The sequence below is a fragment of the Argiope bruennichi genome, chromosome 8 (genome assembly GCF_947563725.1).
Source record: "Argiope bruennichi chromosome 8, qqArgBrue1.1, whole genome shotgun sequence".
Taxonomy (NCBI): Eukaryota; Metazoa; Arthropoda; class Arachnida; order Araneae; family Araneidae; genus Argiope; species Argiope bruennichi.
In genome coordinates, this window is record NC_079158.1 from 42,191,767 (window position 1) to 42,215,171 (window position 23,405).

At 27.6% G+C, this 23,405-nt stretch overlaps 1 protein-coding gene across 3 annotated transcripts in view; it reads left to right on the forward strand.

Annotated features, from left to right (window-relative positions):
* LOC129981291 (multiple PDZ domain protein-like) overlaps window positions 1–23,405 on the forward strand; it is a 184,237-nt gene that overhangs the window by 78,407 nt on the left and 82,425 nt on the right. Inside the window, exon 1 of one of the 3 annotated variants that reach the window (XM_056092066.1) lies at window positions 6,942–7,011. The exons of the other annotated variants lie outside the window; for them this stretch is intronic. The gene's annotated coding sequence lies outside the window, so the exon portion shown is untranslated. Of the gene's footprint in view, window positions 1–6,941; window positions 7,012–23,405 lie in introns of those variants that run through there. 3 annotated transcript variants of the gene reach the window in all.

Consider the following 23,405-nt stretch of genomic DNA (forward strand, 5'->3'; position numbering starts at 1 on the left):
CTTAGCTCTATGAAAACGATAATAAAAATACAGAACAAGCTACAAAGATGTAATTTTATGCTTTTCCTATAACGACTATATATATATATATATATATATATATATATATATATATATATATTTGGTGTAATCTGTTAGCAAGAGCGTTGTTTAACTATTCATGTGCATTTGAAAATTATAATTTAAAAATCCCACAAGCTAAAAAATTCTTGGAGAAGTTTGAAATCATAAACAAATAAAACGTTGAAGAATTTAAACTCAAATGGTAACATTGGCAAATTATTTAAATTGTGCTTGACGCATAACAGGTTTTCGAATTTAATCATTGTTTTGGATTCTTACACCAAAAGAATAAATTAACGTAAAATCTATCTATACACATTTTAAGAGAAATTTAAAGTCCCACTTCCTCAATATTTTTTCTGTCCCATTTTCAATATTTAAAATATAATAAAATCTAGATTTAGTATTAAACTTGTTCTCATTTTCTTAATCAATTCATGAATATTTATTTCTACAAGCATAAGATTGTTTCCAGTCCGGCATATACTCCCATTAATAAACAAAACTGTGAATCTTTAACTTATTATTAATAAGACGGATTGACAAATAAAATGGGACCATATGGAATGTATTGATATTTCCCGACGCCCTTTGCTATTTGCCGTAAAAGACAAAGTATTTCGCTTATCTGTAGAATTATCTTCCATCAGTTGCACCCCGGAAGCAATATTGAGAATAAATACAATAATCAACTCTCCGCTCCTATGCGAAAAAAAAAAAAAAAATACAAGCACTCCAGGTTATTGTTTTTCCAGTTATCCTGTGTTGAAGATATGATTTCTTTTTCTGGGGCGTCAGATTCAGAGAGGAATCTTTACTTATCAGAATAGGGTAATAAACTTGTATTTTATCAGTCGTGAGATGTTACAGTGTACGCCTGCTGTTTGTGAAGAAATATCGTTTCCAGCAATTGGTGAGAATATTCCTTGTCATGATAATATCCAAACATTATTTCTGCCAGGAAAAAAGTATCTGTTAGAGGAAATGTGCAAAAATTTCATTTTTATACTATATTTTTTAAAATTCTTTTTTCTCTTTCTTTTGCTAATTCGTATTGACAAAACAAACCATAATCCTTTTGTCATTCAGACATATTCTGTATTGTTATAATATTTTCTTTTAATACTAAACAATATAATAGAAAAGAGCAAAATATATTTTTAAATAAAATTCATTTAAGGTGTTTTATTTCTATTTTTAGACATATATATTGAGCAAAAAAATATTATTTCAACCTAATCTAGATTTATTTATTAATCCGGAAATATAGTATCTGAAACTTCATCAAATTTAGGATCTTCTAACAAAAATAAACTCAATCATTGTTTTGTATGGAAATTTGAATGTAATTATTTTTCTGACGTAATAAATATACATCATGATGAAATTTTCCATACCATTAGAATAATTCATCAAGATTATCAATTCGTAAAATATTCTTTATAATATGGAAATTAAAATATCAGCTACATATGACTTCTATCGGAATCCCATTTTCGATTTTATGAAATACTGAATTTTTTTTTTTTTTTTTTTGAGAAAAGGATTCTTAATGCTAAATAATCTTTAACAGAATTATCTTGGAAAAACCTCATTTTTTCTTTTCATAAAAAATTCGATGTTGTCGCAATAAAAAGTTTTTTTCCTCTCTTTTCAAGTAATTAGAAGATAATGTATTGTATTTATCAACTGCTTATTGAGTTACTCTTCCCTTTTCTTTCATTCATGGCAAATTGCTTAAAGCATATTACGATGTGTGTATGTGAAAAAGAGAATAAACATGCGTGTGTATATAGTGTATTGCTTCTACTACAATTTTACCTGACACTAACAAAAATTAAAAAAAAAAATATCGATAGAGTATTTATTCCCTCCGTAAGAAGAATGCGTAACTTTTTCCGGTGGACTTAAAAATATTCTACTAAGAGAATAAATTTTTGAAATACTATTCAAAATGTTTTGGACTGTAAATTTGTAAGATTTGATTTTCTATGTGGAATTAATTGGCTTCCTTCCACTTTTTACACTCTTTGTCCAATAAAAGTCCCGCATGATATAAATTTTATTTGTAAATACAGTGTTGGTAATAATGGGCGAACTAAAAAATGGGTGATTTAATTGATGTGTTCTACTTTTTACTAAAGAAACTTATATAATTCTAATATTTGTAACAGACAAAAATATTTTTCTACTTCTACAATAAATTAAGTTTATTCTAAATACTGTATTCTGATTTCAGAAACCAGAATAAATTATTTTAATATTAAAATTCCAGTTTGTAATTATTAAGCAAGAGCCGATATTTATTTTTATTGAAGATGATTCCTTTCTAAGTGAATAAGTTGTGCATATTTAATTACATAATCATTATAAGTAAAATAATTATTTTACAAAATTCATGATAAGTGTAATCATGATGTACCTTAAATATTTTTTTTTAAATACTGGGATCGAAATTTTATTTAATTATCTTGGATGCTTTTCAATTTTATTCATTTAATAGTCGTAGTCAGAAAGCATTTTTTTTTTAATTCTAAGTCCCTTCAATTTTTATGCTTGGTTTTCAGAGTGGAATTTTAATTAAATATGAACGTTTGGTTTCTCAATTTTGTTAAAGGAATATTAATGTGAAGAGGATAACCTTGGTAACACACAAATACTGTATAATATTGTACGACATTGATCAATATTCGCAATAATGTATAAAATTGTGAAATATTATTTGATATAATTTCGCACAATATTGCTCATCAGGCTGCGCTACATGGGAAGCTCGTTCTCAAAATGAAAATGGGTAATTTGAATTAAAATATCAAAAGTATAGGTAGCATTTTTTTATTATCTACTAAATTTGGGGTATAGTCACCAAAAGATCACAAATTGATGGTTATATTATTTAAAATTGAAAAACCATGAAAAATAACCAAGTTATATTTCAAATATTTAAGGAATCTAAAAGATGAGATATTTTCGAAAATTTTATTTAGTGGAATAAACGTAAAGGACAGAATATTTAATCGAGTCATAACGAACAGGAAACGTCATTGAGAATACAGGTATAGAATATATTTCTCAAACGTAGTATTTCTGCACTGTTTCTGAGCACATCCCCCATGCCCCTGATTGTAAATAAATAGAAGTTTCTACGCAAGAAAAATCAGGAAACAGTTTTCTTAACTAGTCATCTATTTATTCACATCGATCCACATTTTATTTTTATACATTTTTCCAATAAGCAATTCCATATCACGGTTACGAATATTTCTTACAGACAATCAAAATTATTTTTTTTCATAAACCACTATTTTCACAAGATGCTCGCTGGGTTTCCGTGTGATCATTAAAATGAATTTGCTCTGCTTTTTCTCACGACCTTCTGATAGCTCACACTCCACGTGAACGTCTACATTTCTTGACTGCCAAGCAAAAAATAAATCATGACTACCAAACAGATAATAAATCTTTTCTGAATAACTTTCAAGACAACGGGAATGCACTGCCATCTGGGATTAGGAAGGGAAACTAATCATGACAACATGTACAAAATCTTCATCAAATGAAAGGACAAATTATTTTAAAATATAATTTTCTGCTTTATGACACTATTTCACTTGAAAAATTATTCTCTCTTCTAGGCATGAAAAGAAACCTGTCGATATTAAACAGTTAGGAATACTTTTTCATTTTTAACATTGATTAACTTAGAATTAAATTTTTATGTGCTTTTATATTTATATTCAAGCTTTAAATTTTCTAATAAATCATTATAGGAATTATAATCTCTATAGGTGTAAAATATCATAGATGATGATCGAATAACAACAATAATAATACAATTCTACCATTTAGTACTTAAATTTGAATACTTGATAGAATTCTAATATGTAACTATTATAAAATGTGACGCTATTATTATAATTCCAGCATGGAACTTTCCATCAAGAAGTTTTGAGTTTGGTATCTTTGTCTTAGATTTTAATTAGAAGTGATGGGATTATCATTATAATTATCAGCTACATACAATAATCGAATCGTGATATTTATAAAAGTATAACGTTATCCATTTTGAATGTGAAAATACATGTTTATTAGCCTTTTCCTTTAGAGAGTATAAATAATGTATCAACAATTTATTTTTGTTACATAGAAACTAGTTTACATGTAATATGCTAATTTCTGTATCATTTATATGAAAAGCAGAAATAAAGGAATAGGTGTACTGCAAAACTTATTTAAAAAGACATTTGAATTCAAGATCAAATTACTTTCTTCACATACTGTATATTCACATAAAAATATTCATTTACAAAACCAATAATTGTGTGATGAAGAGAGAATTAGATGGCACATAATTTCTGCTTTCATGGGAAAAAAATAATGCTTTTATATTTCGATAATAAAAATAGACGAAACTATACTACTATAAATACCATGTATTATTTCAGATACAATGAGCAGTTTATAATTATATCCTAAATCCATTGCTTTTAATTTGGAGTCAGTCTCATTATGTCATCGTGCATAAAAGTTTAAAAATGCAATTGTTTTCTATTAGAAATTGTATTTCAGACATAACCTTAATTCATTTCTATTTTGCTTGACTGTAGAAATTTAAAGTATGAAATAACGATTGAAATTTCATTTTGAAAATCCTATGATACAAAAGTAATCTTATATAATACACAACAAGCAAATAACAATTATAGTAAATATTAAAATACACATAAGTTATATGAGTAGTAAAAATAATGACACATAAATTATATGCGGATATAATTATACGATCTATAGAGTCTTAAATCTAAAATTTTATTCATAAAATATCTAATAACCTTTCTAAAATTTTTATTATAAAATATTTAATAACCTTGTTAAAATACGTATCATAAAATAACTAATATATATTTATTAACCTTTTCCTTTAGAAAGTATAAATAATATATCAACAATTTATTTTTGTTACATAGAAGCTAGTATACATGTGATATGCTACTTTCTAAATTCTGTACATTCTGTATCTGTTCTGTATATGCATCTTCAAGATATTATCCTACATTCAAAATATCGGACAGCAACGTGTTGATATCATAAAAAATATGTTAGGACATTAAGATAATTCAAAATTTATTGAAGATAAAAAGAATAGGTTCATTTCATGGATACGATATAAAAGTCTATTGATTTATTTAAAAGAGGAAAACAAATCTTGTTTTTCCATCAAATTTACCGTTTTCAAAATAATAATTCATTTAAATTATACACATAATTTGATAATTATACATCGACATAATTCTACAATAATTTTTTATAAGAATATAATGATAATGTCATTAACGAAACTTTTATTGGGATGGCAATAGGATTTTTAAAGTATAAATTTCCTTTCACTTTCTACAAAGCTCAGTGTAAAGGAAATGCCATTTGAAATTCTTTAAATAAATGAACTTTTACAACACATCTGAAATCACTCCATCACGATTAACAAAGAAACAAGGACACCTCAATATCAAAAAGATCTTTTACTAAAAAAACTTCTACATAACAAGATATTATTACTTATTTTATCAAACGCATGATTAAGTTTTAGTTTTATTTTGTGGGCTACCTAAGGACCAAGTGAAATTTCGATACATAATATTTTCATCTGGGAATTTTGTTAGATATATTTAAAAAGATTTTTTTTTCAGTTGTACTTTTTGAGAATAATCATTTAAAAAAATGCACGCATTCTTTCAGTGCCGTTTTATTATTATGAAATTATAGGGGAATATACCAGAAAAAAAACACGATTTCACATGAATAAAAAAATAATTTTATTTAGATAAACTGTCAAAACAATTTGACATGTGAAACTTAAATATGATATCAAACCAGCTTTTACATTTTATATAATTTAGCCTGAAATAATACAGAGTGTCTCTGATATATAAATTTGATTTTAAAAGAATTTTCGAAAACTATATTCCAATATTCCTTGATTGATTGAAAGTTTTGGTATTTTTGAAGAGATAATTTAATACATCACATATTTTTGAATCTATCATCTTTATAATCGGTTCAATAAATTTATGAAATTAAAAAAAGTGACTCTTTAGTTTTCGAAGACCTCCTCACTTCCATCTCCAATTTTCAATAATTCAAAATAATGTATATTATGTATTTTCCAGTATCAACTAAATAAAGGAAAAAGAACTTTTTTTCCATCCTATAAAAAGTCATATTGTGGTATTGTTACTGCCTTTTTTTTTACACTTTAACCATTCGTGTTAAAATAACACATTCTGGTTTCATTTTTTTTATATCTTCTATCATTACTGAAAATATCAACAACTTAAATTATAAAAGCTACTCGTTTCCAATTTTTCAGCAAAAGCAACTCAAAATAAATAAATAGAAAAAAACTTCCGGTGTTCTCACATTTACCAAAAGAATCAACAACTTAAATTTAAAAAGACGTTTTTCACTCTCCTCAAGAAAAGCAAAAGATCTATTAGATATTACATTCCAAGTCTAAAAACAAATTTAATGTGGCCATTCTTTTCCTACGTCGGACAGCCCATAGACAGACAGAAAAGAAATAATCCATTCTTCTCAAAACAAACCCCTCGTTGCGGTGTTGGTCACATCGATTCAAGACTTTGAAATCATACACCATAAGCCCTCGCATCGCTACCACCCACGCAAGAATGGGATCGTATCCAGGACGACGTATTTCACCATCCTTCCTTCGTGGTAGGTAAAGGGGGTGGTCGAGGGACTGTGCGATGGCCTATCATCTCGGCGCTCCCGCCAATGCCCAATCAGCAGACTCGGAAAAATAACACACTTCTGAGATGAGGTACCGCTTTATGAAATGATGAAAGAGACCGGAATTCCAAGGAAAAGTCTTCACGGCATTCTCTCGTGTTCGCTGTTTTAAGAAGGAAGACTTTTTTGGCCTCCGGAAAAGTAAGTGTTGATTTTTCTCCCTGATTGCATGTTAGTGGTAGAAAAGGGCAAGGTTCTGTAACTTGAAGCTGAAGATGCGTCAGTTGCGAAATTCAAGCATTTATTTTGCTTCCCTTGTAGTTCCTTGTGATTAGTGATTAATGAGTATGAGAATTAAATAAGAGGTTTTTGTTTTTTATTTGAATGAATTTATTTGAATTTATTCAATATGGCGTCTGCGTTCTATGAGTTTTTATTTCTTTTTTATTCTCTACACAGAAATAAAAAGCAAAATTTTTGTTGAAATATACATATATAAATATAAGGTTTCTTTTTATCATTCTAAAGAACAAAAGATTAGTTTTTATAAACTTTTGAGTCTCATAGAAGGTCTTTTTTTGAAACTTGAAAAGGAGGAAACGACAGTTTCCAATAACTTAACTGGTATAAGTTTATTGTTTTTGTTTGAAGAAAAATGCAATTTAAGCCGTTTCATTAATTTATTTTTTAATACTTTTTTTCTTTCTATAATATGAAATCAAAGGTAGATTTTAGCTGGTGTTTAATTAATATTTTTAAATTAAAATATATAGATGTAGGTTACAGTTAAAATTATCTTGAGAGCCTAAAATAGATTCCTTTTGGTTGAGGAAGAAAAGAATTTATTTAATTGCATACGATATTTTTCTAAATACCGTATTCTATTTTTTGTTGGTGTTATTCAAAAGAATGAATAAATTCTGCATTTTAAACTATAATAACGAATTTAATTTGGATTTAAAGAACTGCGAAGAGATTCAAACATTGTTGCTATTAGAATTAGATTTTATTTCGTAGAGACATTCAGTGGTGTGTTACATTTTTTTTTTAATTTTATCATTATTCTCTGAAATATCTGAAGACATTTATTTTAATGGACATAGGTTTCTAAATAAATGTATAATGTTGGATTTATGTTGGATTAAATATGTTATCTGACATTCTTTCTCTAAGATCTTTAAGTTGTTTGAAGTGGAAACGAAAAAAATAATACAATTAATCATTTTAAATACTGAATGAAATGATCATAGAAAATACTGAATGTTGATTTAAAACAACTTGAGTGAATTAGTTGTGATTAGTTTATCTCTAAATAATCTTTATATATATATATATTATTCGGAAAGGACAGAAGTAATGTAGAAACATTCGCAAAAAACTTATGGAGATAATAGTTTAATCTTCACTTCAAAGTCGAAATTCTACTTATAGAATTATAAAATAAATGTTGCTCATGAAGGGACTTCAGTGACCTTTAAATATATGATGTTAAAAATTCTGATGTCCAGTTGTAATTCAAAACATATATTTGTAATATATATTAATGTATATATTATTATTATTACTTTCTATTTACTATTATTATTTCTATTTATTATCAAAAATTTGTTAATTATTGTCAAGTAACAAAACAATTAAGATAATCAAGGGAATTTAACATTTGGATTTTATTAATAATATACAAGATTTATTTAATGATACTATATTGGATTAGTTATATTTTAAACTAACTATATCTTAACGGATGTGGGTTTTTTGGAATATTAGGCAATTGATTAAGCACATGGAACGCAATAAACACTTTTTGCTAATAAAATATCGCTTACACCAAAAATAAACTTCAGTTTGTTAAAAAGGAATATAAATGAAATCATTATATTCGACATGGATTATTTTCGTTCTTTTATCGAACATTAATAATGTAGGGTATTAATAATAAAAAACGCTGAATGCATCATGCGGGGTGCATTAAATCTGATGTGAAAGCTCACAGTTACGATTACAGTGATCAAATTTCAAAATTTTGAAATGGCCGATTCTATATATTTTACTATTAAACTCTTATTTTCCCCAAGGAATTTATAACATGCGATCCTTGAATTTAACCCGCGAGCACTCGCACCCATTTTCGAACACGAGAACTCGCTCCGGGTATCTCATACCCTAATTCATTTCTGCTATTTAAATATTAATTAATACTGTTTATAAGCAAACCTTAGGTAGTTAAATATTACAAAACAATGCATTTAAGAATTTAAGTGAATTTAATAATAATTACTTACATGTTTAGAGACATTTTTTACAAATTACATACTGATGCTCTACACAGAGACTCCTTTCACATTTTTGGCACATAAACCTTGATTTTCTGTCTTTATTACATGGACAAAATGCACATCGTTTATAGTTTCCTTTGAGCTTTTTTGCAGGCGGTTCACTATTAGTAAATCCCAATTCCTTAGAAATGCTTGAATTTGTTATTATTCCTTGAGGCTTACGGTTTCTGTGTTGTTCTGAAACAGCGAGTCCCAGTGTTTTCAGAAGCGACATTTCTTGAATAAGGTGTATTACCTAGAAGCTTGCTAATTATATTCCTTGAAGGCTTCCTAACATTTTGCCGATATTTTGTCTTTTCCTATTTTGTTACTTTATCTTTATCTATATAACAATCTGTTGTTGACAGTGAACATTCATCTTCTATTTCTGTCTCAATTTCAGTGGAAGAATCGTGATCGCTGCAGTATTTTTCATCCTCAGAGGCAACACTATCGTCAGATAACGGTTCATCGTCACTAGAAACAGTTTCTATAAGATGTCGTAACTATTCACTTTCTTCCTCGTAATTCATATAGCGCGTCATACTGTACTAAACTAAGAGACAGAAATGGAAACGTTTGACGAACACGAGGACTCGCATGGGTATGACATGCCCCCAACCCCTCTTTCTCAAAATCTATTTTTAGAACAGAACTCGTTTTTCCCCTAATGAAAGAATGTGGCCTTGGATGCAGCTACATGAAATTCTGGCCTAATCCGAAAAACAGGAAGTAACAAAATCGCTGAATGAAAATGGATCGGGCATGTCATACCCGGTGCGAGTGCTCGCGGGTTAAGAATTTAAAATGGAGGTCGTACGGTATTTTTATCGCGAAAAGAATAATAGCCTAGTAAATAATGGGGAGATCTAATGTGGAAGAAAATACAGATTGCTTTTCCATCAGTGTCATAGTCGACATCTTATCCTTTCCTCTATTTTTAATTTACTGATTCTCTCAGGAATCTAATAAAAGGTACGAAGGTATCCAATTTTCCAGATCTGACGAAGGATACTATAATAGCTAATGTCATCGAGTTTCGTATCTTGCTATCTTGTCCTTTAATTTAAACAACGTATTTCCTACAAAGAACAGCAAAATCTTTAATAACAACTGAAAAAATACCTCAAAGACATCGCGTGTCAACTATAGAAAACATTAAGGATCACCATCCTCTCAACTAGATTTATATTCAAAACAATCTACAAAGAATTTGGTACACAAATTTGAAAAAAAGAACCCTAGTTATGAATGTAATTTTTTATCCTGTACGAACCTTCGTTACATACCATAACTAGGGGTAAAGAACGCATTGCAAATGCAGGAGAAATTTCACACCTGCTGAATACGACGAATAGAATCAAAATTTTGCGTTCTATTTGACATATATCTCAACAGTAGTTTCAGTGTAATCGGACGTTGCAAGCAGATGGTCGGTTACCATTGAAATTTAAAATCAATCATTTTGCTTTATTTTTATGACAGCTACTTCTACACATTCTTTGAACTCGGGAAGTTTATTTCTCGACGGCGGTAACCTTAATTCAAAGAACTGCAAGAACATTAGATTTAACCTAAGAAAATTGGGAACGCAATCGGATTGATATCCATATGATGTGGTCACAAGAATATACTTTTGTGTATTATTCATTGAGCAACTTGTTGAAAAGATTATTTTCCAAGATTTATATCTTGGAAAGTAGATATAAATCTACTTTCCAAGTTGTAGTTGTACAGTAACAAGTTGGGGTGTAAATAAACAATCACCTTATTTTCGGTTTGAAACTGCGCAATATTCTGATTGGCACTCTGTGGATACAAAATTGTGCTGTCCAAAATGTTGAGTCGTTTAAATAATTTGTGAGAAAAAAATTTAGAGACTGGATTATCACTCGCCATTTCATGGGGCCTTAAACATCCAAGTCCCTAATATCTCTTTAGAAGATTACTTATTGTAGATATACACGGAATCCAAAATGTATGCAACAAATCCACAAACTGTGCTTTTTTTTTCGAGGTACTTTCATTGAATTTGAGTTTTCTTTCCCCTTATGCATGAGGTACTAGTGTCACAATGGTCTACTATATCAAAATGCTATCATATTAAGATGAGCGAAAAGGATGTTGGAACTTTGTAGCACAGAAATACTTGTCTTACTATTTCTTCCCTAACTTTTATGGCTGTATTTGCTTTTATATTTGTCTCTACTTAAAGGATTTCTTTTTCACGTCAAACACACATTCCAGCTCCACTATGAGTTTGTTTTTTCGTATGAGGAACATACGAAAAAATCCTAAAAAATCGATGTTTCCTTTCTAAAATTTCAAAATTGCGTCTCTTTAACCGTAACTATTTGAGATTTGGAGTTTCTTCAGCATTCTTTTCATAGGCATATTATATAACACCTGCATGTAAATTTATATTTTTTCCCAGCAGTTTGCTTTCCAGGATAAGAAGAAATAGTGTGTCTATAAAGTTCATTTTATAGTCACTTTGCAAATTGTTTTTTTTTTTTAATAATTTTTAGGATTTATTTGGTTGAATGAATTCATTTTTAAAACCCCCAAAATAGAAAAATATTAGTAAGACTATATTAAGAGCTTAAAAAAAAAATGTTCGACAGAATTATGGCTCAGTCGCTGCAATGGAATATTGAATTTTATCTTCTCTATAGTTATTTACAGAACTGAATTCTGTTTTTGTAATTTAAATATGAATTGTTAAATTGCATTTTGACAAATATGTTGAAATTTGGCTCTAATACAGCTTAGTCTTTCATATGCGATCCAGTTCATAAGCTTAGAATCTGTTGAAAAACAAATGTATCATCTTTCATTGGTCAAAGTGACACGAATAGTTATATAATATCTGAAGTATAATATATGGATCCAATAGATGGATATTCTAAAGGTCTTTCAGAAGAAATTGATTATCTTTTATGTTTAGTGTGGAGAAAATCCACAATTCGGACGTACAATATTCTAATTTTAATAAATTTTAAAATTAATATACCATTCTATTGGGTATAAATTTTCTTCTTCCACTTAAAATTACATTATTGGGTTAAAAATATTAAAGCTAAAATATATTTGCAAAAAATTACATCATTGGAAATTTAGAAAAATCTTTTTACAATTAACTTTCTCAAATTAGTTCAAATGTTTCTTTCAAATAACTTGTATTACATCCGGGTCACCACTATGGAGTTTGGTAATTATGATCTCCATATTAGATATTAAATACATATCTCTATATTAAAGCTTCATAAAATGTAGTTCGCAGTGAAGAATTAACTTGTTTAAGGAAATTGCATTTCCATCATTTTAACTACAAGTTTATTTATTATTATCATCTCCGAAGAACATCGTGCATATAAGAACTCCACAGAGAATAAGAATAAAATACAGGCGAAGCTGAAAAAAAGGGAAAACGTTCTGTGTCACAGTTAATCAATTGCTTGTGTAGAAATAATAATAATACAGTTAAGAATAAAAAAATAGTAAAATAAAATCTATATAAAAGAGTTAATAAATTAAATATTTTTCAATTTTGTTGTTGTCAATCAACTAAATAAGCAATTATTTTAAAATGTACTTCAATAAGTTATAATTTTATAAAAACTATAAGTTATTGTATATTTTAGAAAGATTTCCCCCGAAAAAATATTTAAATAAATAATTTCCAGTTTAACTTAGCAATAGTTATATACCAAATGTTTTACCAACTTTAAAAAATACATCATTTTGTTGAAAGTTATTTAGAAATCCATATATACAGTAATGTTTAAAATAAAATTGCTTATTGAACCACAGTATTTACATCTGTATATTCATTTTGTATTATTTTCCTTGGAATTGGAAAAGCCATAATTATCCCAAAACATTTATCTAAAGCTATTTAATTAAAAGTCTGTAAGAGAAGCTCTGAAACTCAATTTGTTTTATTTCATTTTCAAATAAATAAGAGAAGTTCTAATTTATAAAACTGAAAGAGGAACGACAATTAGATGGAACTATAATGAAAACAATAACAATGGGCTTAAAACAAACCTTTGTTATTATGAATTGAAGTTTAAAATAACAACTGTGTAGAACTTTCAGTCTAAAACGATTTATAGAACAAAGCAAATAAATACGAAAGGAACTTTCTAATCTAATTTTAATTGGCATCAATTGTAAACAAGTGTCTTGTCTTAGAAAGGTAGAACCTCAAAATAATGAGTTATTTTAAGTATCAATAAAATAGTAGTAGCTCTTTAGAAAGAGATTTTTGTTATTTTAAATTAATTTTTCCACTAATTATTTATGGATTATATTAAAACATGAAAAATAATTCAAGACTTAAGGAATTTTAATGAGATCTTATTTATTGTCTTCAAAATGCAAGCTCCATTCCAGCAATGCTATTTTTGTTAATTGAGATACAAGCACTGGATTATATTTAAATATAATTGCAGTATATTTATAATTATGCATGTATGTTCTATGACTCTGGTTATAATGAGCCATCATATTTTATATCATCGTTTTGAAAACAATACCACCTGTGATATGGTAACAACTTATTTAAAAGCCTTCGCCATTGAGGAATGTTTTGAAAGGAAAGTCTTTAGCCGTCAAAAAATAAAAATGGGAGATGAATAAATCTGGATTCTAAAGGGGTGGAGGAAATAAATATTTCTCAACTGAAACTTTTTTTTTTGTATTTTTTCCTCTATAAAATTGAACTTCGTTGTAGATTAAAAGAAGCCTTACATCTCGCCAGTGATACAGTCGTGATTTACTCACAATGCGTGTTAATGTTATACGTTACTCATTATTGATACGTTCTGGATATCCAAATTCTTTCTCTCAGCAGTTTTCAATTCAATTTTATCGAAACTCAATATTATTATCAATGTTTGCTTTCGTCCCTACCAACTCTCATCAGAAGGCCAATCAGAAAAGAAGATGAGAAACTTCTTGTATTTTGGTTGTTACTCGTCAACCTGGTAGATACAGAAAGGACGAGGGTCGGCTACCTTCTATCGATGACGGAACATGCTTTCCACGGAAAGTGTTGTACCGTAGCTGGTGATGGCTCTTAGGACTCAGCCATTGTTCCCATTAGTGTTGCTATAGCGGCGGTCCGGTCATTCAGATTTTTCCGTGTGCCTTCAGGTGGCTTGGAACAATCGGTTATGGTCATCTCTAGCATTTAATAATCTCTGTATTGGAGTTTATTTGAGCTGATTGGTGCTTGTGCGTAATGCATGACGAACGCAATCGATAATAGAACTTTTTATCTAGAATACCATGTACTTGCTGGAGTGATAACATAATCACGTAATGTAGTACCAAATCCGTATTTGAAATTTTGATATGTACTTTCTAACGTAAAATAATTTCATAAAAACTCAAATTATTAATTATTAAAAAATAATTATTCCATTATCAGAAACTTCGCAGTTGGAAAATGTCAACAAGCACCATTCTGAATGGCCTAATAAACCTTTATATATACATAAATATTTCAAGGTTTCAAGGTTATATATATATATATATATATATATATATATATTAAATGTTTAATTTGCCATTCTGTAAATCCAAAATCTTAAAAATTGTAATGGTGCTGTAAAACAATTTAGTAGTATATTTTTCCAAAATTAGATAGAGCTTTATCAGAAATGTCTTATATAAAAAGTTGAAAATAGTAATATGGACAGTAGCTGTATAAAAAAAATTAAACTTTAACATGAAGTCGAGAAACAAAACAAAAAAAATATGGATAATTTTTAATGATAATATCTAATTTTCACGTATAAGCTGCAGGATATAGATAATACAATAATATAATTAAATTTCACAAGATGATACAGGGCTTATTAACTCATTTTATTAATGTATGATATAAGGCAGTGTTATTGAAGGTACTAATTCTTTTCAAATGGACACAAACAATTTAATACCTCACAACATATTACTAAACAAAATTTGCAAGATAATACTTATTTTCATGAGACAATTTCAAATAAGAAAAAAAAATATGACTGCAAAGTAAAAATTCTTGCATTATTTATCAGTATATCAAAATGTTTCATATATTTTCTGATTTTAAAATTAAATCTAAAGAATTCAATAATAAGATAATATCTTGATATGTATCTGAGCAAAATATTTTCGAATGTTATTGAAAATATCATACTTTGATATATAATACGTTGCTTATTTTCTATTTTCTTGAATTTTATGTTTATGCAGATATTTCTATTTTGTATGAAACATTGAATCCCTCTTGGCCTCGAATTTCAATGCTAGCATGATACTCTAAAAACACTCCCTTTCCCATTTCTTTGTTTTCAATATTTTAACATGCACTTTGGGAAGACTTTTAAGATTTACGATGCCTATATTGCTAGATTTAGCAGTAAAGATTTAAATAAGAAAGTTTGAACCACGTGATAAATAAATATTGCCATAAGTAAATGTTATGTATTTTGCTAAATTTTATTTAGTTTGATATGTCATTCATATAAAGATTGAATTTTTTTATCGCATTTTCAATCAACTGCGTATAAGCGAAAACACTGAAAAAAAATTCACTTATAGTCAATGATACTTTTTTAATTTTTCAGAAATTAAATGCCAATTTATTGATTTACTTAATAAACTTTAATTCTCTAATGATATTAGAATCTGCTAATGAATTAGGGAATGTACTGATTTTAAGATTTATTAACGTTTACACTAATAAATAGCGATTAAAGACGAATTTGTAGAAAATAACTGAAACTTTTACATAATGTGTACTTATAAAATTCCATTCTTTATTTCTACTTGGATTATTTGACTTAAAAGTATAAATTCATCTATTACTTCTCGATTGTTTCTAATAATTTAAATTTAATTAATTTTTAACAAATTTAATTTTTATTAATAAATTTTAATGAATGATAATGTAAAAGCATTTTATTTCCTAACAGTTACCCTGCATATGGCATTATGAAATTTCACATTGAGTATTATAGACTTAAGATATCGGGAAATATTAAACATTGTTATTTATTTATAATATTGCTTCCAGGACAGTTTCTTTCATAATAAGGAAGATAGTTTTACAGACAGCCCTAACGGAATTTGAATGGATGTCGAGTCAATGACCCTAGCATTTAAAAAAAAAAAAATGGCAATTTTGGTGAAAAAAAAATAATTTCAAAATATGCAAAGTTTTTTTTTTTTTTTTTCTTTTTTTTGCGATATATTTATTAAGAATGAAAATACGATACCCTTCTATTAGCGTCTTTATCATACCACGGAAACTAGAAAGAGCCGCGAGCCAGAGCTGACTGTCAAGCGTAGAGATCAACTGAAATATGTAAACAGTTGAATTAAGCTCAAGCAAGTAGTTGAGCGAGTTCGCCCTAAGCAATTTTTCCTATTTCAATTGTTTGCTATCGATTTGCTACTTGACGGTTACTGCAAGTGCTGTTCCTGTTTTGTTGCTTGTGTATCTTGTCTTCAGAATAAAATGTCGATTTTTGTTATTGGGCCTGTTTGGCGTTTTACTTATAATCCACGAATGGAGTTCTGGAAATATTTTCCGTTAAAGTGTGAAATAATAATTTCTTATATTGAATAAACTATTTATAAATTTGCAATTTAAGGCTATATTATTTACATTTTGAATTTTATAACTGTTGTATCTGCTATTTCGTGTTAATATTTTATTTGAATAAGAATTTCGTTGACAATAAAAAGTTTTGTCTTTCTTAAAACTTCATTAATTATTCTTCTCCTTTTTAAACTACCTGAATTAAAGCATTATAATGCTATATTATTACAGTAGGAAGAATATCATTACTTTGATTGATTTATTAGTATATCAATATTTATTTCATTGAATTATTAGTATATCAATATTAATTTCATTGAATTATTAGTATATCAATATTTATTTCATTGAATTATTAGTATATCAATATTTATTTCATTGAATTATTAGTATATCAATATTTATTTCATTGAATTATTAGTATATAATATTTATATGCTAATGAATCAATGAAATAATCCCAACTCAGATATTGCCTTCTCTCGATAGGATACCAAAGTTTAAAGGTCGATAACGATATAATTTAACAGTTATTTAATAAAAATTCTAGAGATTAAAGATACACAAAAAAAATTTCAGTATCAGCATTATTTGAAGATAATCAAAGAGCAGCTTTCTAAATTCCACAATAAATGTTAATTACGAATTTTAAAAAAAATAGAATTTTCAGCATTGAAACAGTGAATTCAGAAACGTATTCACGAAAGCATCCGAATCCTCCTATGAGCTTAGAAACTTGAAGGGATTAAAGTGGATTATGGTGATAAAGAGTGCTTTTAAGCGAATCAGTTTCGAAAGCGGATTTTGTTAAGTTAGTTTAACTAATTAACATAATATGAATTGCCCTTTCTCATTTAAAAACAAATAAAACATTGGGAACAGAAAAAATTAAATAATATTTTTCTAACAATATAAACATAGTGTTGAAGCATCGGAATTATTTACCCAATTTCAAATACATAATTTTCTTTTCAACAATCTGTTTTCACATGAATATTAGAATTATTATTATCACTTATCATTATTTCATATGTTATATTTCAATACTAAATGTTAAAGGATTATTTTTTCTAAAATAAACCGAATAAAACTTATTGTACGATAGGTATAGTTAATTATTTCCAACTTTAATAAAGTTATATTTAAATAATTGAGCTCTTTCTACTCTAGATTTTTATACGTTTATGATCTAACTTTTTGCATTTTTTTTTAATTTAGAAGTCTGCATATAGAGCATCATTAACTTAATGAATAGTATGGTTGGTTCAATGAATAGATTATATGAGGAATTATTTTTTTCATCTGCTTTAAATTTTTATGGAATTTATATATTTATTAAAATGTTGGATTTACAGTGAGTATTGTTGTTATCAGCTAATTATTATTAAATAGGTTTTATAACATATACGTTAAAAAGTGCTAACCTAACGGAGGACGTGATTGTGAAATGTATTTCATTGTACGACTTCTCTTAAAGACCTCATATGGCATTTCTTGCTTTAAAACATATTCAAGCTTTAGTTGTTATAAAGAACATATAACTAATCCTCGATAATATTATATGTTTTGTATAATTGTATTTATGAATAGTAAACAAGGAGAAAATAATCTACTGAAGTTCTCTCTTATTTTTCATGTATTACTATATATTATTTTATAGAGGAATAAAAAAATCTCTAATTCCTTATAAATTCTGGTAAAATAATGATATTTCTAAGAAAACAAAATATCATAATCTTTTCATTCGTCTTTTCTGTATAAATCTACTGCATTCAATATACTAATGGAATAGATAATATGTTTCATAGATACGTATAGTTATTAGCTAACAGAGAAAAAGGCATTTCTTTCAATGGTTGTCGAAGCCTCGTAATAATTGTTTAATTTATCTAGCTGTTAATAAGCTGATATTTCTAGCTAAAAAAGACGATTCGTCAATAAATCTGCAATTATCTCATTACTGTTATTTATTTCTATATAATGGTTTTGGAACAAGGCTAAGGAAATATTATGTGACCTAAAATTTCATTTTCGAACTTTTCAATATTCTGATTTGCATTTTCATTCAGTTTTTTACCTATACCTTTTGCAATTAAAACGATATTATTCTCGGAAATATTAAAATATTTAATCCAAATACCTAAAATATTTAATTTTTATATGAGATATATTTTTTACTTCTAAATAAAATTTCATTTATTTATTGAAGTACATCTCTGATTTAACGCAAAGAAAGCAATGGTAATGTGGTGGTAGACGTTCGACTTCAAAATTTTATTTTTAAAAATGTTCTTCGTATGCGTGACGTCCCTCTTATTTATTAGAATAAGTAAAATACTTTGCTTCCTTCTTAGCTAATTGGAAGGGATACACATACAAAACTTATAAATAATTTATATATGAAATGAAAATATTTATATTATAATTAACGAGAATACAAAAATGTATATGATAAATAATAAGGAAATTGAGATTTTTCTTTTTTACCTAATTGAAAGGCGATGAAATTTATTTGATAGTAATTGATTTATTCCCAAGACGAAAATTCATCCAATTAACGTCAGATTTCCATCTTAACATCATCCCTTAGATTTGGGGAATAATTGAGCAATAATATATTTTATAAAAACTGTTTTTAAAAGTACACGTATATATTAGTATTCCAAAAAGTATTTTTTATTTCAATTTCTTTTAATTTTCGTATCTTTTCTTATTCGTTATTAAAATATAATCGTCTTTGTCGATCAGCTGTTCCACCGGCGATATTAGAATTATTTAACTTTAATTAAATCTGATAGACATAATACCATGGCCAAGATTCCAACAACAAATGGATTTTGAACCAGAAAGGATCAGAAAAATTAAACTAGTGACATTTTAATAGTCTTGCACATATTTAGTTTACCCTTAACTAATCATATCATATTATATTATAGTGCTAGATGGATGGATCAAATGTAATTACTTGGTCTTTCTATCTTCATGTAGTTTCACTTTTTCATTCTTCTAGCAAACGATACAGATAATCAGAAACATAATACTTCTTTAGTTTTCAACAGTGGTAGAAAACACACGTCAAAATGCTTAATTAAAAATAACATTTTGAATTTTCGGTCAATAATATAATCTATTGTTCGAAGTTTGTCAAAAACGATTTCTAACAAATTGCAAATATTTTAAGAAAAATTTTCACAGTTTCTAAATTAATGCACTGATTTTTTTTTTTAAATTTTGAAAAGGTGATTCATTTGTCTTTATGTTCAATAATAAATTTGAATGTTATTGCTGAAAAAGCACAAAATTCAGCTTAATATTTAATTAGTTAAAATTTTCACATTTTCAACTTCCATGGAATATATGTTACAAATTTTGTAGCTATAGATCAAACGTTCTGGTCTGTAGAGAGTCAGCACATTCACATACAGAAACGCTAATATTAATATTTCTCCTTGGAGATAGATATGGATTACGGGAGACGAGTTACCCCTCATATGGATTACGGGAGTCTCATAAATATATCCGATTTTAAAGAGAACCTTTCTTTCTTAATTTTCAAAAATGGAAGAAAATCACGTGATCAGTCAATTCATAAAACATTGAAACTGTTTGAATTACATGCCAACGATGTAATGCTCGACAAAAATTAGACAAATATTTTTAAAAATGCCGAAATTCAGAAACAAAATTTCATGATTATAAAATGCATATTATTAAAAAGGCAATGTTTTAAATTTTGAAATGGTGTAAAAAATCATTTTTCTGTAATAATAATTTAAGAAGGTATCGCAGAATTCACCTTAAATTTTAATTAACTAAAATTTGAATTAAATTTTGAAAACATTGCTTCGAGATGCACATTCTCTATCCTGCAAAGCATATATGTGCAAAATATGATAGCTATAGGTCAAATGGTTTGGTCCTCAGAGAGCCATTACACACACACACACACACAGCATAAGTAGATATAATGGTTTGTTAGCCTAGCTACAAGATGGCGCTTCTCATACAATGATACACCTTGATTAGTTTATGGAATAACTGATAAATTAATAATGAACATGGCTACCTGATGGGTAAAAATGCAGTTCATTTACTCTGCTTTTTGAAGTTCGTCCCAAAATAGCCCAAGTGTTGATTTAAAACGGGACGTTAATAAAACTAAACTAAACGATAAATTAAATCCTAAATACATTAAGATAGTGTATTGTCATTTAAAATTCACAAGTGTTCTAAAGTCTAGCACGTCAAATAGCCACTAACAAATCGATTACAAAATTTTCTTCTTAAATGCATCAAACATTTCAAATAAAAAATTGTAATAAAATGATCAAACATAGCAGCATACTATATGGCTTAAAATAACGAAAATTATTATTAGAATCGTTTCTGTAAATGACAGCATCTGTGTCTTTCTCAATAGATGCTAAAAATATAGTATTACGTCGCAGAAACGAGTAAACATCTCATAAAGAAATTCCTATAAGACTGCTGAAAAAACGTGACTAGAATACTGTTTCGAAAAGAAGGAAATATTTTGCTTCGTGTTCTTCTTCACAAAAATTCGAATAGATTTAGGTGCTTTAAGCTCTTTTTCTTTTTTTATTTGCAACTGCGTAGGAAGAAATTCTTTAGAATTTTCTTTCCTTTGTACGAGCTAGTAATTTATATTATCGTTTTGTTCTTAAATCATCAGCAATATAGAAAGAATACCGATATTAGTTTCTGGGTACTAAATACTGTTATTATATTGAGTTTTTATTTAGAACATTGTAGCATTGTAGAACAAACCAGGAGCATTTCCGATATGTGTATGGCATTGCAATTAATAGTATATTAGGATTGTGCGTTCAAATTACCTACACTTCCATGATGAGATAGATCTCCCATGAAATGGATTGTAACGTGACCAGTGACAATCATTAGAACTCAACTTTAATTTTCGTCTCAATGTTGAAGCGAAGCAACCGTTCAGATTACACGGAATGCTTTGACAGGGCGAGGGCAGTCCCGAACTGCTAGTTGGAATTATATTATCTTTAATAATTAAAATTTTATTTCCCTCAAAATACACTTTTTTATTTTTGAAATACTTATGATATATTTTTCACAAAAATGATGTACAGATATTGATTTTTGAAATAATTCGAGAGCATGAAAATAACTTTTTTTATGTATACATAATCGAATATGTGTAAGGACAATTCACATATACTATTAAACCCCTTGTACACTTTTGAAAGGACCAAGAAATAATGGTATAAACAGGAAAAAAACATAAACAGCATGGAAACCACAATTGAACTTCACTTGATTCAATCAACAGATAATGCTATAAATGTCTAGAAACCTTTGAAGTATTACCCAATTAGTATAATTTTCGAAAGACCAGAAAAAGAGTGGTGTAAATGGGGGAAAGCATATACCGCATGTAAACTATTTCCTTAATGACTTATAAAACTTACTTTCAGGAGATTAATAAAAGGTATTTAAATGATATTAAAACTTTTATAAAGTTACAGATGGTAAAATTTTCAATGAACAGAACATTAGTGTCGCAGATAGTTATAAACCTGAAAAGAGAGAAGTAAAATTAATTATAAGATAAAAGCGAAAGAATATCGTAAACGATGGGGAAAGAATAGAACGTACATAAGTGGGTTAATGCTGTATTTGAATTGGCGAAGTGAAACCATAATAATTGATTTCTCAAACCATTTTATTATAAAATCTGAAAGTAACACTTCAGAATTGATGGAAGCACATTAATTATCTTATCACCATGTTAGTGAGAGACATATTTAAATTATAATATCCTTTTATTCTGATTTGTAAGTTGTTACATAGTATTCAGTTTCTATAATTACATTCTTGTACATGAAGTATTGTAAAAGTACTGTCAAAGAATTATCAAAAAAAAATTTTAAATACGATTTTAACTTTTTTTCCCATTTTTCAACTAATAAAGTTGGAAAAATTTGTAGAATTTTGTGTTTTTTTTTCGAGTATGATAATTTAAAAACACAATGAGATAGATAATTCAAATTTGTGGCGTTATCATTATGCTAAATTTGTGGATTATTTTTTAAAATTTTGAACGAAATTTCCTCTCAGAAAATTGTTTATCTGAATTTAAATGATCACGCTAGCCATAAAAACGATTTAAAATAGAAGATAGATAAATAAAATAATGTAGGTAGTTTTAGCATCGTAAATGTAGAATTTTCTGTATATATGTATATAAGCCAATATGTATGAAAACGCGAAAACCGCAAAGCATAAATCATTAAATAAAAAGAAAGCGTTATGCGATAAACTGATTGTTCATAAACTAAAAAACTGGTTTCATGCCAAATTTTGGTTTCAAAATGTTGATGAAAAGGCATCCAAAAATCCATACTCGAACTTTTTTACGACATCACAAAGCACAAAGGCATCATGCTCCGTATTCTAAAACTAAATATCTCAGCACTCATTACATTCACGACATAATCATAGTACATATTTTTTAAGCTGCCGCCGGCAGGGAAACACTTTTATTCAGGAGTATGAGTGAAAATTTTGGAGAGACCTCTCCTGCTGATTTTTTGGTTATTAAAATTGAAACAATACACATTTTAATTTAAAGTAATTAAATTCATAATTAAAATAGATAAAAATTTAAATTTTATCAGAGAATTTCTCGATAT